At 45.4% G+C, this 20,853-nt stretch overlaps 1 protein-coding gene across 2 annotated transcripts in view; it reads right to left on the bottom strand.

The window, feature by feature from the left end:
- Nucleotides 1–20,853, bottom strand: part of GNA12 (G protein subunit alpha 12) — a 71,168-nt gene that overhangs the window by 2,204 nt on the left and 48,111 nt on the right. The gene's annotated exons all lie outside the window — the stretch shown is intronic.

Here is a 20,853-nt window from a genome sequence, read left to right as displayed (position 1 = left end):
AAATTACATATCACTGGATAACAGCACAGTGGACTTACATTTACTGGAAGCCAATGTATTTTTGTCTTAAAACTCATGGCAGAGAACAGAAGCGCATCCTACACATCAGTTGGCAATTTTCAAAGTAGCAATAGGTTTAAGCAACCTGGGACTTGTCTGGCTTAAATTTTCACTAAGGAGACAAGCTTAGCAGAAAGATCCAGATTTTTTTTTATTTCCTCCAAAATATGGTCCCTCCTGAAGGATACAGTGGTTTTCAAAAATCTAACCAGGTCGTTTTTAAAACTGAAGTGGCTTTTTGTAAAAATATATCAGACTATTGTTGAATTGGGTATGTAATATTAAGCCTCAAGGGTTATTTATATGTACCTTTTAAAAATAAATTTCTTTGCAAGACCTCCAATAAATCATTTAAAAATCAATCAAAACAAATGTCATTTAAAGCCGACACACCTTCAGGAATACTTTATACTCCTTTAAGTAGTGAAACTTTTTCCATTTAGAAGGAAGCTTCAATTTTGCCCCAAAGGGAAACAGGAATCTTCTTCCTCAAACCCATTTGTCCTGAAGTACTCCACATCCTAGATTGAGAATCTAAATTAGCATCCACTCCTCGTTGCATCACTAGTCACCATCCTTGCACCTATAAAGGGGTCTGAAATCTCCCTTCAAAGCCCATCCATTGCACTCCTGGGGAGCAAAATGTATGCACTAGAGTGCTACCAGTAGACTGAACCAAGATTAAGATTGGTAGTTTGCGCTCACCAAATAGTTACATTCAGGATCAGATTTATCCTAGGAGTATAACCTATTATCTCCCACAAGAAAGATCTGCCTACTTATTTGTATGATCCCCATCACCATAGTGTGGGAGGGGATAGAACCAAATTCCTTTCCAGAACAAATGAAAAAGGGTACCATGTTTGGAAGTGTCACATGGAAGACTGGAGCACTCAATACTAGTTTACTACAACTCAGCACAAGCTTTCAGACTAAGAGCCCCTCAATGCCAGCTGGCAGAGGGCCCACCATACTATAACTATCACACATTCCCCCAATACACTGTTATCGTAATTTCTATCTAAAAAGTGTCACATTAGATATCATAACTGGTGACACATGTGGTCCTGAAAATCATTTTGTGATGTATATACAGGTTGTGCACAAAGAGTTGTGTGTGTGCTGGAAATATGTTCTTAAAATGTGTTTGGGAGGCAGTGCATAAACCCACCTGCCCTAAACAAAGGAATATGTATTTAGCTGTCTGACTGTCTTGATTACTGGCAGAGGACAATGAAAATATATTTATATATACACCATAAACAAAGCTATCAAGCAGCAGTTTAGTAAGCACACCAGGGGGCAGAGTCTGCACCCCAGGAATCCTTCCTGGCTCGAGACAGAGACAATGGATTTTAGGTAATATAAGGGGAACAAAGGGAACAGCACCCTTTGATTCTGCGTAGGTGGATCCCCGGGCCTGGAGATGCTGGTAACTTGGTGTAAGGAAACTGCTTATGCAAAGATTACAATGTGCGAAGATTAGTCACTAGAAAGTGGGATTTATTTTGTTTTGTCTGTAACCATACCTGCCTCTCTCATTTAGTATCACAAATATCCCGTCTTTGTTAATAAACTTATTCTTGTTTTATTACAAAACCATCTCAGGGCAGTATATGGAAGTCAAGCATGAGTCTTCAGCTATCCTAACAGGATGCTGTGTGCTCTGTCTCTTTGGAGACAGCAAACCTAACGATTTCTGAGTGTCCACTGAGGGGGATTGGACACTGCAGGGAGATCTCGGATGAACTTGAGAACTGGGATACCCTGATTGTTACCTCTACAACCCCCCTACTAGTTCTCCCCCCCCACCCCACTCCGGTCAAACCAACAAAGATGAAGAACATGCCAAGAACCAAGAATATACCAACATGTCATCTGAAGATTCAAGTGGTGTATCTACAGGGGCGTCTCTATGTATTTTGCCGCCCCAAGCACGGCAGTCAGGCGGCTTTCGGCGGCATGCCTGCGGGAGGTCCGCCAGTCCTGCGGTTTTGGCATACTTGCCGCCGAATTACCGCAGGACCGGCGGACCTCCTGCAGGCGCGCCGCTGAAGGCTCCCTGACTGCCGCCCCCACAGCAACCGGCTTGCCGCCCCAGGCACGCACTTGGTGCGCTGGTGCCTGGAGCCGCCCCTGTGTATCTACATCTCAACAGCCCAACGCACAAATACAGCTACCTACTGAAGAAATAGGTCTCCAAAACCTAAAGGCAGTTCCTGATGTTTGTTGGTCAAACTTTTTCCATTCATTTATGTTAGAAAAGATGACTAATGGTGCACCTCTTGGAAAAAAGCTTACAAAGCAGGAAAGTTTCTCACTGCTTCAATTGGTACAACTCGAGGAGCTTGGTTTGTCAGATGGATCAGCAAAGCCAGTGCTGACAAACTATGAAAATGCTGCAAAACACCAAGCCTCTGGACTGCAGCAATATGCAGCAAGTCTTATAAGCCAATCACTGTCAAAGCCAATTTTAGAAGTACTTAATGAGGCTGTTAAGAATGCTAGACTCAACATAGTTTATGCGAACAAACATGGCTGTTGCATCATACTTTCACTTAAGCAAGAGGTACCTCACACTACAAACAGGAGGCCAAAGTTAAGTGCATTGTCACTGGTTAACCCTGAAGTTGGACACTGGTTCCGAACAAGACCAGCAAATGCTCACTATCTTTCTGCAAGAAACTCAACTGACTGGTTAGAAGCATGCAGTGCAACAGTGAAAGACTCAACAGTTGAAACTGTGAAGAACTCTCACCACATTCAAAAAAATCTGCATACATGGCTGATGAATGCCCCGATGCAAATGGGCATCAAGTATTAAGTCACTGCATACGTTATCTTGATGTCTGTGGTAGGCCAGGAGATGCATTTCTAGATGTTCAGGTTACAGTAGACACATCGGCTGCATCTGTGACAACCCCCATCTTAGAATTAAATGCTTGTAAACTGGACCCCAAACAGAAGGCACAAGCATTTGATGGAGCTTCAAACTTCTCTGGAAGACATGGTGGGATACAAGCTTTGCTCAGAGAAAAGTGTAACCCTAATCTCTCCTATACACACTGGAGAGGCCATCTTAATTTCAGTACCTGGAAAGATAAGCAATCAATTTGCAAACACCTAGAAGATAATAAGGTGATAAGAATAAATCGTGTCAAACCAACCTAATAGCTCTCTTTGACAGGGTAACAAGCCTTGTGTGTAGCAGGGGGAGGCGGTAGAGGTGGTATATTTTGACTTTAGTAAGGCTTTTGATACGGTCTCGCATGACCTTCTCCTAAACCAGGGGTGGGCAAACTTTTTGGCCCGAGGGCCACATTGGGGTTGCGCAACTGTATGGAGGGCCGGGTAGGGAAGGCTGTGCCTCCCCAAATGGCCTGGCCCCCACCCACTATCCCTCCCACTCAGAATCCCCAACCCATCCAACAGCCCCTGCTCCTTGTCACCTGACCGCCCGGGACACCCGCCCCCATCCAACCCCCCTGCTCCCTGTCCCGACTGTCCCGACCCCTATCCACACCCCCACCCCTGGACAGCCTCCCTAGGACTCCCACCCCCATCTACCTGCCCTATGCTCCTCGTCCCCTGACCACTCCCCAGAACCCTCTGCCCCTAACTGGCCCCCGGGATCCCACCCCCTTATCCAACGCCCCCCCCGCTCCGTCCCCTGACTGCCCTCCCAACCCCTATCCACATCCCCGCCCCCGGGACTCCCACTCCCAACCCTCCCTGTTCCCCATCTCCTGACCGCCCCCTCCTCCCTGACTGCTCCCCAAGATCCCCCCCGCTCCCCGTCCCCTTACCAGCAGCAGGAGCTTGCAGCCGTGACACCTGGCCAGAGCCAGCTGCGCTCCCCAGCGGGAGCAGCGGGCCGGAGCGCAGCCCGCGTGGCTGTGGGGAAGGGGGGGCAGCGGGGGAGGGGCCGGGGACTAGGCTCTCCGACCGGGAGCTCAGGGGCTGGGCAGGACGGTCCCGCGGGCCAGATGTGGCCCCCGGGCCGTAGTTTGCCCATATCTGTCCTAAACCAGCTAGGGAAATACAACCTAGAGGGAGCCACGATGCGGCGAGTGCACAACTGGTTGGAAAACCATTCCCAGAGAGTAGTTATCAGTGGTTCACAGACAAGCTGGAAGAGCATATTGAATGGGTCCTGAAGGGCTTCGTCCTGTATCCAGTTCTGTACATTAGCTTCATCAATGATTTGATAGCTCAGTGATTTGAGCATTGGCCTGCTAAACCTAGGGTTGTGAGTTCAATCCTTGAGAGGGCCATTTAGGGATCTGGGGCAAAAATCTGTCTGGGGATTGGTCCTGATGACCTCCTGAGGTCCCTTCCAACCCTGATATTCTATGATAATGGCATAGAGAGTACACTTATAAAGTTTGTGGACAATATTAAACTGGGAGGGGTTGCAAGTGCTTTGGAGGATAGGATTAAAATTCAAAATGATCTCGACAAACTGGAGAAATAGTCTGAAGTACCATATATACTCGATCATAAGCCGGTTCATTTATAAGCTGACCCCCCCCGCCACAAGATGGATAAGTAAAAATAGAAAATTTTTATAACCCGTTCATAAGCCGACCCTATAATTCAGGGGTCAGCAAATAGGCTCCCAGGCCATCAGGATCAGCCGCTGGTGGTCCGAGATGGTTTGTTTACCTCAAGTGTCCGCAGGCACAGACCCCCACACTCTCCCCATCCCATCCCTTCCCACCTTATCTGGGGAGGGCCAGGGGAGGATGTCTCTGACCTGGCTGGAGCTGCTCCGGCAGGTTGGGCAGCGCGGCCGCAGCCTGCTCCGGGGGGGCGGAGCCGAGCAGCACGGCTACAGCTTGCCAGTCCCGGAGCTGCAGCTGCTTCGGAGGCTTGGGGGACAGCAGCGTGGCCAGAAGCGGAGAGACTCTGGCCCCGCCTCTTCTCTTCTGTCTCTGCTGGCTGTGGTGCCTCTCCTTGCTCCCTCTGTTGGGGGGAGGGGAGGGGCTGTGTCCCACCTCTCCCTCTCTATACCTGTTCATAAGCCGACCCCCGTCTCTGGTGCTTCCCTTTTTTACTAAAAAAATTCGGCTTATGAACGAGTATATACGGTAAATAGGATGAAATTCAATAAGGACAAAGACAAAGTACTCCATTTAGGAAGGAACAATCAGTTGCACGCATATAAAATGAGAAATGACTACCTAGGAAGGAGTACTGCAGAAAGGCCATCTGGGGGTCATAGTGGATCACAAGCTAAATATGAGTCAACAGTGTCGGGGGGAGAGAGAAAGCAAACATTTTGGGATGTATTAGCAGGAGTGTTGTAAGCAAGACATGAGAAGTAATTCTTCCATTCTACTCCATGCCGATATGGCCTCAACTGGAGTATTGTGTCCAGTTCTGGGCACTACATTTCAGAAAAAAATGTGAACAAATTGCAGAAAGCCCAGAGGGGGAGCAACAAAAATGATTAGAGGTCTAGAAAACATGACCAATGAGGAAAGATTGAAAAAAATGGGTTTGTTTAGTCTGGAGAAGAGAGGACAGAGGGAACATAACAGTTTTCAAGTACATAAAAGGTTGTTACAAGGAGGAGGGAGAAAAATTGTTCTTGTTAACCTCTGAGGATAGGACAAGAAGCAATGGGCTTAAATTGCAGCAAACACAGTTCAGGTCGGACATTAGAAAAAACTTCAACTGTTAGGGTAGTTAAGCCCTGGATAAATTGCCAACAGAGGTTGTGGAATCTCTGTCTAACCTGCTCTTAAAAACTTCCTAATGACAATCACCTGTCAGGGATGGTCTAGAAGGTAATATTTAGTCCTGCCTTGAGTCCCGGGGACTGGACTAGAAGACCTCTCAAGGTCCCTGTGACGGTACCTCCCATAAGGCTTTATGGAAATATGCTTAGAATGTGTTTTATGCTACATATGCCATGTAGCATATCTCAAAGGTTATGATCTACTAAATGTATTAATCCTATTTGTATGCATGTATCATTATTCGAAGTTATGAATGTTATGAATGTTGGCTGTGTACTGGCTTGATTTCTAAATAACCTTAGTAGAGCATTTGGTCAGTTCCTGGAGAAAGGAATGTTGAAATTAAGTACCTAATCAAGAAACACTTAAAGGACAATGGATCTTGGAATGCTCCAATCCACATAAGAAGTCTACTTGAGGACGTTCAAGGTAGTATGTAAACAATGGATGCTACCTGTAAAAACTGAGTCATGCATGGACATGTGACTTGCCCAGGTGACTCCTAAACTCCATCTTGGAGCTGGACTTTGCATAGGAAGGAGGAGGGGGTCTCCACCCACAAGAGAAAGTCTATTTAAACCCCTGGGAGACCCCTCCATTTTGTCTTCAGCTGGCTAAAGAGGGAGCCTCTCCACCCCCCCAGAATACTTGAAAGAAACTGGAACAAAGGACAGTAACTACAGGGGGTGTGAGTGATTGCTGGACCCAGACTAAAAGGAGATTAGTCTGTAAAAGGGAGCATTCTGGAACTGGTGAGGATCTTATCTGTATTCAGTTTGATTAGACATAGATTTGCGCATTTTATTTTATTTTGCTTGGTGACTTATTTTGTTCTGTTACTACTTGGAACCACTTAAATCCTACTTTCTGTATTTAATAAAATCACTTTTTACTCATTAATTAACTCAGAGTATGTATTAATACCTGGGGGAGCAAACAACTGTGCATATCTCTCTATCAGTGTTCTAGAGGGCGAACAATTTATGAGTTTACCCTGCATAAGCTTTATACAGGGTAAGACGGATTTATTTGGGTTTAGACCCCATTGGGAGTTGGGCATCTGAGTGCTAAAGACAAGCACACTTCTATTAGCTGCTTTCAGGTAAACCTGCAGCTTTGGGGCAAGTAATTCAGACCCTGGGTCTGTGTTGGAGCAGACAGGAGTGTCTGGCTCAGCAAGATAGGGTGCTGGAGTCCTGAGCTTTCAGGGAAAGCAGGGATAGTAGTAGTCTTGACACATCAGGTGGCAGCTCCCAACGCGGTTTCTGGGATCCAACCCATCACAGTCCCTTCCACTCCTACGATTCTATGATCTACTCAACTAGCAGTAGTACGAGTTGCAGAATTTTCAAGCGAGACATTTTAAAAGCCATACACTTAATGTCTTTGTTATATCTTTTCAACAAGAGTCCAAAAAGACTGGAAAAAATGGAAGATGCTCTGGGACTGATGTGCATATTAGTCCAACCTGGGAAAACCCGCTGGTTTTCTCATGAGTGGTCCTTGGCTGTTGTCTTAACATTACTGCAACCAGTAATACTGGCTTTGGAAAGTATCTACCAAGATGAGACGGATCTAAGTAGCGAGGCAGGTGGGCTACTTTTGCTACCACATTTAGAGAAGACAGTCGCCATTCTCTCTCTTGTAAGTTCTACTCTTGAAACCACTTGGGTTATTAAACAATGCCATCCAGGCATCAGCTACAACAGTAGTAGATCTTCGTCCAGCAATAGAAGCTACACTTGGATCAATCAGAGATATCCATTGAAAACATACTGTAAGAAGCTAAGACTTCAGTCCAGAAGTTGGTTAATGAAGACTCTTATATTGAATCCTTTAGTGAAGAAGACAAGCAATGTTTGTTAAGTTAGCTGGAGAAAGAGACAGACTTGAGTCTTACAAATTTACAATAGCAACTTCTGGATTCTACTCAACTTCTATGTAGCTTTTACAGATGTCTGTCTTATAAAACACAGACAGTTGAGTGAAGTGAGGCTCTACCAGCAATGGGGCTGCCAAGGGATCAGGACAAAATAGAGAATTTGAACACAAAGTGGAATGTCCTATGACGAATGAACAAAGATTTGACCGACTTCAACTTTTTTATTTTTTATGACTGCTAGTGGCTTGATCTGATCTTTGTGCTATGTGTCCTGGGATAAAAGAACTAGAAATTCATCTCTTGCTACTCCCAGTCACGACAGCTACAGGTGAGCGTTCGTTTTTGGTCATTGACTAGAATTGTGTGTTCCAAAAGAAGTCCCCTTCTGCCTGATCTTGTGAATGAACTAATGAGCATATCAATTCAAGGACTGGAAGTACAGGACACATGAGAAGTCACCAAAGATTAACGCACTGCATTCAACAAGCTCATTAACAGAGTTGTGCAAAATTACAACAAAAAATCAAGAAGGATGTAGATGTAATGCTTTATAGAATGCTTGAATAGCCAACTTTAATTTGTGTGATGATTTTAAAACATAGTTAAATCTAATAAAATGGTTGTGAAACATTTTTCAGTTTTTACTATGGTGCCATACAGCCCACCTTCACCCTCACAGTCTCATCCCTCGGCCCTCACCCCACCCTGTAAATCTGAACACATCCCCTAATTTCAATTCTTGGGGAAAGTAATGCCTGCAAGGGAAAGTTTAGACTGGCAGAGTCTTGAAGAATTTGCTGGGAAGGCAGACAGGCTGATGTGTCAGGAAGCTGACACACAGCTTAGCAAGAGAGCTTTGCTGCTGCTACGGCAGAGGAGTAATACAGTGGCTCAGAATTCTGGGCATCATGAACAGGACGTCACACTAATGAATGGAGATAATGGAGCTCTGACTCGTCATTTTCCAACTTCAAGTAAAATAGGAAGAGTTTGTTTCATAAGGGATCCAGCGCCTACACACTAAAATGCAAATAGTCACTACTTGTGATTCTGAAGGATTTATAGATGGATGGTAAGGAGACACTACTCTTTTCCAGGACACATTTTCCAAACAATTGCTAAAATAAGAGCTTCTTCCTTGCAGTCATGAATTTTCAGAAGGTGAGTGTAATATCCTGCATTTTCTGGCACTCTTAAAAAGACTGTCTTGTCAAGGCAGGATGGGTTTGTGAAGAAGAAATCTCACAGACTCCAAAAATAAATCTCTTCCTGTACAGCATTAGTCATATGGGGGAGTGGGAAGGCCCCCCCCCCCCGAGGGAAAAGTCACTGAACTAAAAGTGTACCTTTCCCCATATCCCTTGTCCTTAACAATGTCTCTAGATGTGGTACAGACTGAAAGTGGGCTGTATCTGACAACTTGTTCTTTTCTTCAGTTACTCTGTATGCACATCCTCCCACACTCAGAACAGGAAACAGCTGTGTGCGTGTAAACTGCTGGAATACATAAGGAAGTTTACCTGGATTTATTGCTTGTGCCTCCCCATATCCCCTGCCTTACACTGATTATTTTGTTACGTGTATACTACAGTTTTAAAGTCAAAACAAGACTGAAGAATAGGGCAGCGTATTTAACAAAGCTTTCATCAGTGATTTAGTGGAAACAGAATAATCATTAGCCTATTTTTTTTTTTTTTTATAAACAGAGCTTTTCCAAAGCCCTATAATTAAGAAATGCAATTCATCGCTTTTTAAGGGGGTTCCAAGCAATGATTTTAAGCAAAACATTCTCTATGATAAATCCCAATAAGGAGGGTGACTACACCAGAGGATTGAAGCAGATGCAAAGAGCATAGAAAGAAATGAACAAATCTAAAGAGTTCTGAATATTCTCCCCTAGAAAGGAATGTAAAGAAACTAAGTGCTTAGACAAACTACATGACCTCAAGGTAAGAACACCTCATAGCATTTAAAATGTCCACAAAAAGCTGAGGAAGGAGACAGTTTCTACCAGAATAACTTGTCTCATCAGTTTACCAACAAAATATTTTTTTTTAAAAAAGTGTTTTCTGCATAACACATAACAGGACCCAAATATAAATCTGAACTAACCCCATCAGTTTCACACACTGGCAATGTAAAGTTACTGCAACATAAAAATGGAGGCCAACAAATGGTCCAGTGTTTAGGGCACTAGCCTGGCACTGAGGAGCATGGGTACAATTCCCTGTTTTATCAGACTTCCTGTGCATTTTGGGCTGTATAAGTAGGGGCATTGCCAACAGATCGAGGGACATGATCATTCCCCTCTATTCGACATTGGTGAGGCCTCATCTGGAGTACTGTGTCCAGTTTTGGGCCCCACACGACAAGAAGGATGTGGAAAAATTGGAAAGAGTCCAGCGGGGGGAAGGGGGGCAACAAAAATGATTAGGGGGCTGGAGCACATGACTTATGAGGAGAGGCTGAGGGAACTGGGATTGTTTAGTCTGCAGAGAGAGAAAAGAATGAGGGGGATTTGATAGCTGCTTTCAACTACCTGAAAGGGGGTTCCAAAGAGGATGGATCTAGACTGTTCTCAGTGGTACCAGATGACAGAACAAGGAGTAATGGTCTCAAGTTGCAGTGGGGGAGGTTTAGGAAAAACTTTTTCACTAGGAGGGTGGTGAAGCACTGGAATGGGTTACCTAGGGAGGTGGTGGAATCTCCTTCCTTAGAGGTTTTTAAGGTCAGGCTTGACAAAGCCCTGGCTGGGATGATTTAGTTGGGAATTGGTCCTGCTTTGAGCAGGGGGTTGGACTAGATGACCTCCTGAGGTCCCTTCCAACCCTGATATTCTATGATAGGAAGTCAGTATGTCACTGAGTCTGTGCCTCAGTCTCCATCTGTAAAATGGAGACAACAGCACTCCCCTACATCACAGGAGTGTTGTGAGAATAAATGCATTAACATTTTGATGTGTTCAGATACTGTGGTAATTGGGGCCATATAAATACCTTATATAGAAAACTCAAAGCTGTATGTAACAGGTGCCAAAGTAGCTTTTAAGTCTGAAACAGCATCTATTGTACCAAGTTATCTGCTCACCCTATCTTGGAATTAAACTTCTCCTCCTACAGCTATTAGCAACAATGAAATTTAAAATACAGACAGGAAGAAGAAGTGTTCCAAATCATTTCATCATGTATGTCAACAGTCTCAACTCCTATCAGGAAGAACTATCCACTTCAGGAAAAGTCTCTTCCAACAATACCTCAATCCTGGGTTCTCTCTAGAGATATCTAAACACTTTAGGTTGTATTGGTATGAAAGAAGGTAAGCAAGGTCTCTGAAGGCAAGAGACCAGGTCAGGTATGTTGTGTGCAAAACAAAAAAGATCCAAATCTATACACAGTTAGATACATTTGGGAATTGGTCCACCTGGTCTGTAACAGATTCTAATGCATTACCACAGTCCAACCTCCACATATTCTTGACTTTGCATACAGCTGAAGAAGCTAACAAACAAACAATGGACTTCAGCTCTTTATAGCATTAAGGCTATGTTGGATGACCGCTCTAAACCATTAATCTATCCATTCTCTCAAATTCCATTTCACTGAGTGATAATATGCAACTTTAGAAAAAGCGTGTATGTCAGAGCCTCATTGAGTAACTGCTATGAAAAAAGCCAGAGAAGATGAATAGTTGAAGGAGGAAAGAGGGTCAGAGAGGAGTGTTGCAATAAAGAATATGCTCTGTACAATTTTCTTGGCTCCAAGAAAAATCCCACAAACCAGGGGAAGGACAGTAACGATTAGATTAAAGAGTGAGGCCATGCTAAGACAATTTACACTAAAGGCTGCAACCTTCAGAGGTCACTTTAAAAAAAAAAAAAAAAAGTAGCTTCCTAAACATTCTAGAGCAGTGGCTCTCAACCTTTCCAGACTACTGTACCCCTTTCACGAGTCTGATTTGTCTTGCGTACTCTCAAGTTTCACCTCACTTAAAAAATACTTGCTTAGAAAATCAGACAAAAAAAAAAAGCAAAAGTGACAAGCACACTATTACTGAAAAATTGCTGACTTTCTCGTTTTTATCATACAATACTGTGACAGGTTGAACCCCCCTCCTGGGGTGCCACCTGATGTGCTGCAGTCCCACTGAGCCTGCCCTTTCCACTAGACTGGGTTTCCTCACCCTGTTCTTGCTATGCTAGACTCTCAAGCCTTCTCCAGCACACACAAAGGCAAGGCCACACCTAGCTGCAAGCACAGACTGAAATCAGCTGTGTGTGGGAGGACTTAGCTAGGGGAATAGCCCGCACTCAGATGCACACCTCCTTTGGGGTATAAACCCAAAATAATATTGTCTTGCACTGTATAGAAAGATCTGCACAGCGCAAGCTCATAAAAATTCACCCTCTCCCTCAAAGTGGAGAGAGCTATGCACAGCTTTTCCCCGCATTCCCCACCAGATATGAATTGCACACACTGGGTTTTGAAATAAAATTTACCTTTTGTAGTTGTTAAATTTATTTCTTATTTAAGTGATTATAAGGAATAGCAAACAGAACAAAGCAGATTACTGAGCAAATAAAACAAAACACGCAACCTAAGCTTAATTCACTAAAGCAACAGGATACAAAATGTAATTTCTCACCCTAAATGTTGTCTTAGGCAGGTTGCAGAGTTTCTGTAGCTTACGGTTCCAGTTATTTCTCTTTACACACCGGACCTGTCTCTCTGCCTGGACTCAGCCCTTGCCTTTCCCCTCAGCTTTGTTCCTTTTTCTTCAGGTGTTTTTAGCAATCTTCCTTCTTGGACGGGGAGGCAATGAAGAAGAGTCCTGATTGACTTACTTCCCAGCCTTAAATAGAATTTACATAAGGCAGGAATCTTGTTTTCCAGTATGACACCCCACCCCACCCCCTCTTAATGGAAAAACACTGAAAGCCCAGGATGGGGTCTAGTACCGGGTGACCTGATCACCTAACCCTGTAGTGTCAAAGCAGCAACACCTGTATCTTCCAAATCTTATTGTTCTTCCTAATGGCCCATTGAGGCTGCTTGTCTACTGTCTGGTGGGTGTCTCCCAAATACACACACAGTTGTAATTGTTACATAGTCAATATTCCTAACCTCAGACACAGAAATGATACATGCATACAAATTGAATAAACACATTCAGTAGATCATAACCTTTCCAATGATACCTCACATGACCCATCTTGCATAAAACATATTAGTTATGCCATATTCATATCATAACAATATTTCTATGAAGAATATGGGGTGCAGTGTCACAATAATAAATCAATTGAAATATAAATATTGTACTTATATTTCAGTGCATAGTATATAGAGCAGTATAAAGTCATTGTCTGTATGAAATTTTAGTTTGTACTGACTTGGCTAGTGCTTTTTATGTAACCTGTTGTAAAACAGGGCAAATATCTAGATGAGCTGATGTACCCCCAGAAGACCTCTGGGTATGTGTATCCCTGGCTAAGAACCATTGTTCTAGAGTTCCTAATATCTGGGTACATGAAACAGTCTGAAACAACTGCATATGGAAAAAAAGACACTGAAATCATTAGCTTACCTTCTACTCAAGGTTATACCTAACTGATACCATGGTATTGAACACCTTCAACAACTAATTTTGGGGGGGGGGGGGGGGGGGGAAGATATATATATAAATAAAAATATTCTCCCCTTGCTTAACATTCTAGTTATGGGATCAAAATGAAAACAGATGAGGCCATACACAAAAGTTTTCCTGCACTGTTTCAGTAACACCAACTGTTCGTAAGGAAAAAGTGATCACGCACTTCTGACTCTTTAGTTAAAATAGGTGAAACATCTTCAATGTGTTTTTAACTCCAGAAATATTGCATTATTGGAATTAAGATCTTAACATTATTCATAGTAAATATTTAAATGCTGAACTCTTTTGTTCTACTTTAGCTGGCACTGTAAGCGTGGCCTATGGAAGTAACAGCTAGTAGCCTCAGTGAATTAAAGTGCAACTCTAATGGGAATATAGTTTTATAGCAAACCCTATGCTCCTTTTTCACCAACACATTTAGCATTAATCTGTGTTGCTCGAAAGCTGGTCTCTTTCACCAACAGAAGTTGGTCCAATAAAATGTTATCTCACCCACCTTCTCATGTGAACATCACCACCACAAACATTTAGCTTTAGGCAGTTATGTTAATGCTTGTGCAGCTCAAGATTCTTTATCCATTACAATGCTGCTACAAATCAGAAAGTCCTGGTGAAGAAAAATATGGAGGTAAGTCAAACTGTCCAAGTCCTGCCCCTGACTCCATTTCATTTATTAAAAATAAAAATCACAACTCAGTTTTTACTTGTTTTGCATTACTAGGCAACTCTTGGTCATAGGCGTGCACAGCACATTTAATTAGGGTGTGCACCCAGGGAATTTTTTTTTTTTTAAAAAAGGCGAACATCATAAAGGTTGGGGTGTGGGAGGGGGTGCAGGGTGTGTGGGGGGGTGCAGTGTGCAGGAAGGGGCTCAGAGCAAGGGATTGGGGCAGAGGAGGGGTGCGGGGTGTATGAGGGGACTCAGGACAGGGAGTTGGGGTGCAGGAGGGGTGTGGCAGGGGGCTCAGGGCAGGGGGGCAAGGTGCAGGCAGGGGGCTCAGGGCAGGAGGTTGGGGTGCAGTAGGGTTGCGGGATGCGGCACGGGGCTCAGGGCAGGGAATGGGGTGCAGTAGGGGTGCAGGCAGGGGGCTCAGGGCAGGGGGTTGGGGGGGCCAGGGCACAGGAGGGGGCTCGGGGCAGGGGGAAGAGAGTTGGGGTGCAGGAGGGTAGGCTGTTTGCAGGTGGGCCCCGAGCTGGGGATCTGGGCTCCCCCGTCCCGGCGGGAAGGCTCGGGGGCCGGGCAGAGAGGGCCGGGCTGGGCGCTTGGGGCCAGGCCAGGCCAGGCAGAGGCAGCCGGGGCGGATCGCAGTGGGGCCAGGCTGCTCCCGGAGCTGGATTGAAGTCCGAGGGAGCTGGGCCGGAGCCCCCGAACAGCGCTGGGGAGCTGAGCTTGCAGCTGGGCTCCCGGGGGTCCTGTGGGCCGGGCTTGCCCCTGCTCCGGGCCCGCTGGCTCCCGGGCCCCACTTAAGATGGGCTGGGCTCAGGGGTGGCCTGACCCCCACAGGTGGTGCCCGGGCCCGCGGCCAGTGCTGGGAGCCGCAGGCAGGTTTGGGGCCCCTGGCGCTGGAGGGGGGCAGCTGCCTGGGGGGGGGGTGTGGCTGCGGCAGCACCCCCGTGAGCCCCACGGGCCACCTTAAGCGGCTGTGTTGGTGCTGCTGGGTGGGAGGCTGCCAGTGTACATGGGGCTGTTAAAGCGGCCAGCCCTGGGGAAGGGGAGCCCGGCTCAACAGGGTGCAGTCAGGGAGGGGGGGGCGGGGTGCAGGAGGGGTTCAGGCTCCAGCCCCGCGCCGCTTACCGGCAGCGGCACGCTCCCTGCCTGCCAGGGCCCCACGCCGCTCACCACGTCCCCGCGCAGCCCCAGGGGATGGGGGGCGGCACAGGGCTCTGCACACTGCCCTTGCCACGCCTCCAGGTACCTCCCCCGAAGCTCCCATTGGCTGCAGTTCCCCGTTCCCAGCCAATGGAAGCTGCAGGGGGCGGTGCCTGGAGCAACCCTCCCTCCAGCCCCAGGGACGTGGCACCGTGCCGGCCGCTTCTGAGAGGGCATTAGGGTGTGCCTGGGCACACCTGGCACACCCCATGCACACACCTATGCTCTTGGTTAATGCTGAAGTGTTGAACATAATGGCTTCTTAGACTAAGTCTTCCTTAACTCCTACTTTACCACATGAGAGTTATCACAAACACTTGGATGACTCATCCCAGCCCTGCAAATTTCTTCTCTCTTTGCAATTCATATCCTCTAACAGCTTTGCCAACTGGAACCAAGCGAAGGAATAAGAGATGCTGTTCCCATTGTTCAGCAGCACGATGAGTCACTGCACAGCTGGGAAATGCAGAAATGCAAAGAGCAGGCCTGAAATAAGCCACAAGTCCCACTGTTCAACAACACTTCCGGTTTTACAAGTTTGCTCTTTACAGATTTTGTGAAATGTAAATTTGTGCTGTTTTCTAGAACTGCAATGAGCTCAAAGAGTGATCTGCAGAAGAAAAGGAAGATGGGCCCAAGTGGCCAAGCCTTTCTACTCCTTTATGATGTAATCAAGGAGTCCGGAAACATCCCTCTCCATTCCCCCAGAAGTTTTTTTAAATTTTAAAACTAAAAATCCCAGGCCAGAGAAGACCAGAAGACTCTATGGTAACTGGACAAGTGAAATTACATCACAAGACACTGAAAGCCGAAGAATTTAGACGGAAAGTTTAAAAGTCAATTTAAAACAGTCTTCACATTTTGTGAACACCTATTTAAAACCAATGCCAAACGAACACCCTTCCCCAAAGAAAATTCCAGCAAAACCGTAACACTAGATTTACATCACTGAGAGCTCTAAAGTAGGAGGAAAGACGGAAAAAAAACTTGGCAAGACATCCCACAAACTTTTCAGGCCTTCTATATACAACAATCGTACAACCCATTTTTAAAAGATCCTTTGCAGGTCACTTTTAACAGTCCCATAAAAACTTCATACTAAAAAGATTTACTAGAGGAGAAAGATAAAAAGTATTAACTTACCACTTGAAGCCTTGGCCAGAAATTCAAAGTAACGCTGGGTTGCTTAGATCTATTATAATGAAATATCAGAACTGTCTACACTATCTAAAAATATAGGCTCATTTCAACAGCTACTTTTGAAAGAAAGTCCTACTGAACTCTGCTCTGAACCAAGAGGACTCAAAACGGGACCCTCTGTTCTATATTTTCTGTTTTCCTTTGCTTGTCCCAAGGCCCCTTTGACACAAAATTAATTTAGCTCTTCCTGATAATTCTGTCTCTGTGAAGACTAGCTGCTAAATTTAGATGGGACAATTTAAGGTAGATCCCTCAGTCTTTGCCTGGCCCAGATAAAAAATTAAGCCATAGACATACTTTAAGGAAGATTATAACAGTGACAGACTCCCTCAAATCATAGCAAAATGTTCTCTTCATCATCAATTCTTCCTTGAGACAGGTTGGATGACAGGGAGAGATACACTCCTAGACTTCAGCAATCACTTAAAAGCTCAAGGTGGACTAGCAATACAGTGATCAAAATAGAATAGTGATGTTTATATCACACCTTCCATTCAGAGGGAACCTAGTGTTTTGTAAGGTATTAAGGGGAAAGGAAGGACAGAGTCAGCTAACACAGCCAGCACAAATGACGAAAACTAGTACACCTAAAAAACAAGTCACTCCAAGAAGTGCATAGATTTCTACACATATGTACCAAACTTTATATTTGGCTAAAACGAAGGTGGAAAGAAGCTGCTCTATTAGACCATTTGGCCTAGTCTTCCTGAGATAATCTGTTACAAGCTGCACAGTATGTGAGGGCCCAACTTTGGGGAAAGGTGCCAGTTGTCTACCGTTTAAGTTTGTTTAAAGAAATTCACTGAGAGAAAAAACAGGTCTATATAAAAAAGCAGGTAACTGAAATACTAGCATTTCATGAGGTATGAATATTGAGAAGTCCATTCCACCATTCCCAGCAATCTCTCTAACTGTTGAAGCTATGAAGTTGGATGTTATAAGTGAGATGTGTTATAGAAGCAGGTATCCAACCTGGCCAGGTGGCCCACTCACTACACCACAGTGGAAACACGGGTTGGTAAACAACCATGGGTATGTCTACACAGGAATGTAAGCCTAAAGTTAGTGGGACTTGAGTCAGCTGACCTGTGTCAGGGAACCCTGGGCTTGAGCATCTAAACTGCATTTTAACCCTAGATTAAGGATTTTCTTTCCCATGCTCGAACCTAGGGCTCTTGTGTCCACACAACAATGGACAGACCTGTCAAAGTAACCCTATCCCAGAGTGCCTGGCATGCCCCATCCCCATGTCAACACTCAGCCAGTGGTGGGCAACCTGCGGCCCATCAGGGCAATTGGCTGGAAGGCCACCAGACAGTTTGTTTACATTTGCACGGCCGCCCGCAGCTCCCAGTGGCTGCAGTTCGCCATTCCTGGCCAACGGGAGCTGCGGGAAGTGGCGCGGGCCACAGGGACATGCTGGCCGCTGCTTCCCAGAGCTCTCATTGGCCAGGAACGGCGAACCGCGGCCACTGAGAGCTGCGGGCGGCCGTGCAAATGTAAACAAACTGTCTGGAGGCCTGCCAGGGATTACCCTGATGGGCCACAGGTTGCCCACGACTACTTTAGCCCTACAAGTGTGCTACACTGTGGGAAAGCTCTGCTGCCAACCCTGTTACCTAACAGTGAAGGTGCTACTGAGGGGATTCAGGTGCCCACAAGGAGCACAAATACATAAACTACATAATTAGCTCCTTTGGTGGCTGTAGGTTGTGAAAGCTTTATACTGAACTACCATCTAATTTGAGAACTGGGATGTGCACCTCTAGGCTGAGTTACATTGGCAAGAAAATGCCCACGTGCACCTGTTCTGAGGTTAATTAGGACATCAGTCTCCAGGGCTGTCAAATTATTAAAATGAAACTTTGCGATTCTTAATTTTTAAAATGGGATGCTCAATGAAAGTGATTTTGCTCATTTGTTTTTATTCATTTTTGGCTGTTTGAAGTTTGACAGTTTCAGAGGAAAAACACCCCACCCTCCTTCACACACCCACACCCATCCTGGCTGAAGTGCAGCTCCAGGGGTTGGGGTGCCGTGTGCTCCAGCACCCCCCGGGATCCCTGCCCTTGCCACACCCCAGGAGACAGGGATATGAGATCCCCAGGAGGAACAAGGGACAGAGTGGAGTGGGATCAAGCAGCTGCCTTGCAAGGAGGGAGAGGGGCTGTGTGTTGGGGGTCATCCTCCCCAGGCCATGCTAAGTCAGAAGCTTTGCTGCTTCCCCTCCCTGCAGCACAGCCGCTTAGTCCCCGCTCTGCTCCCCCAGGGCTACCTATGCAGGGTGCACCAAAATCTGGCTCTGCTCTTGTGACCAGGAAGCGGCTTTCTTTGCAAAAAGCTTCTTCTAATCAGTCTCTTGCAGATCAGTGTTCAGATGGAAATGCGTTAATGCTGAACTGAGCTGCTGCCATTTGCAAAGGGGTGTGTGGCTTCTGTTTGCAAGAGACTGCACCACAGATTGTTGGCATAGAGGACTAAGGAAAAAGAACAGGAGTACTTGTGGCACCTTAGAGACTAACAAATTTATTTGAGCATAAGCTTTCGTGGGCCACGAAAGCTTATGCTCAAATAAATTTGTTAGTCTCTAAGGTGCCACAAGTACTCCTGTTCTTTTTGCGGATACAGACTAACACGGCTGCTACTCTGAGGACTAAGGAAGTTTCCCCACGGAACTCTGGGATACATTCTAAAGACTTCCAGGACCCAAGTCAAGCTAGAACTACATGCACACAGGAAAGCACTAGACCTCAGACCATAGGTCTCTGCTTAATACAGGCTGGGATCCTCTAGCCCTGCAGGGTCCTGGGATCCTAGGTTAACACAATTGGTGTGTGGACACAAGGGAGTTAGGCTTGAGCCCAGGCTCAATCCTGGGCTTACACTGCTGTGCAGACATACCCAAAGAGACTAGTGCCTACAAACTATGAAGACAGTGCTTGAGGGGGTGGGTCCCTTTAATAGGGAATTGGGATTGACAGCAAAACACGGCTTTTCCTACTTTCCTATTTCAGTGACCTAAAATTCAAGGCCTATGCAACACTGCCTGTAGTTTAGCATCCTGCCATGATAACCCACTTAGGCTCTGAATGCTAACATGCAGCCACGTCTTCAGCCTGTTCTCTTGAACCACCACCCAAGTTAGAGGGGGAAAATAACCAACTAACAGAGGTCAGCAGAAACCCCTCATGAGCAGCAATTGTCAAGCTGCTTTCAACTGGATACGTCATATGGACAGCACCAACCAAAGCAGAACATTTACCATTGTATAGTCAGACTGGTAATACTCCTGGGAACTATGAGAAACTTTACTACCCAACATTTCACATAAAGCAATACTATAAATATGGTTTGTTTTGAATGAAAATTGATGCAATCTACATTAGCTATCTTCCAGGGGAAGAAGTACAGTGAAGATGTTTATATATGTTAACAGTTCCCCCAAAAGATGCCAAAGTAACTAAACATGCATCTGAAATGTTTAAGCCCATTCTGTATCTTATATCTCTGCTTCAGTGCATTCCAACTCCTGTCTGTGCACTGGGATTTATTGGCACTCCGCTTTTCAATCAACAACTAATTAGGAGGTGGAAATTAACCATTTCTCCTCATTTAAGCCATACAGCATTATAGCTGTATCAGATCTTCCCCAATACCATTTAGATTTCCTCCTTAACTGCCGATTGAGTTATTGGCTCCCATCCATGTCTCCAGCAGCAACTTGGATAAGCACTATCTGCACCCTGCAAATACCAATTACAAAAAAGTTTACTACGAGTTTCCAAATTCTTACCAAACACACACACACACACACCACGTCCCCTTTCCACTATGTAAGGACTGACAGTGAAGATACCAAGCTTCAGCACTGCAGAATCTTAGAAATTTGTCATCTGCCAGCTTGATACAAACAGGCTATGCAAAATCCTGTTCATGCTAGATAAGCACAAGGGCTCTCTGCAGATTCACCATGGCTGCACCTTGGCAGACTTATCAAATATTTCACGATCGGGTTCAATGTCAGTCTCTTTTTAGTTTTGCAGTGTACAGGTTAACTATTGGGGACTTGATGTTTCAGATATTGGCAACAGTGACAAGTTGCAGACAAGACAAGATACTGACCCCCACAATACAATCGGTGTGCTGAGTCATACCATACCCTATAATTAAGGTCTAGAGCCATACGTGGCCTTGACAAGAAACTATCCCCACATATGTATCACCTCTCAAATGATTTCATACATTCCACAAAGCTCCTATGAATTGGGGTTTATCCCCCATTTTACCAGTGGGTAAACCGAGACAAAGGTAAATTAGCTTACTTAGGTCACAGTCTAAGAGTCAAGAAAAGAATCTGAAATCTCATTCCCAGTACTCTGTTTTAACTGCTAAACCACAATTTTTTATTCGCACTGGAACCCTTCCTACTAGAACAGCCCTTTCCTCAG

Source organism: Emys orbicularis, chromosome 10 (assembly GCF_028017835.1).
Source record: "Emys orbicularis isolate rEmyOrb1 chromosome 10, rEmyOrb1.hap1, whole genome shotgun sequence".
In the NCBI taxonomy this organism is placed as follows: Eukaryota; Metazoa; Chordata; order Testudines; family Emydidae; genus Emys; species Emys orbicularis.
The sequence above is the reverse complement of the archived record's forward strand: the minus strand, read 5'-3'. Positions and strand labels throughout refer to the sequence as shown.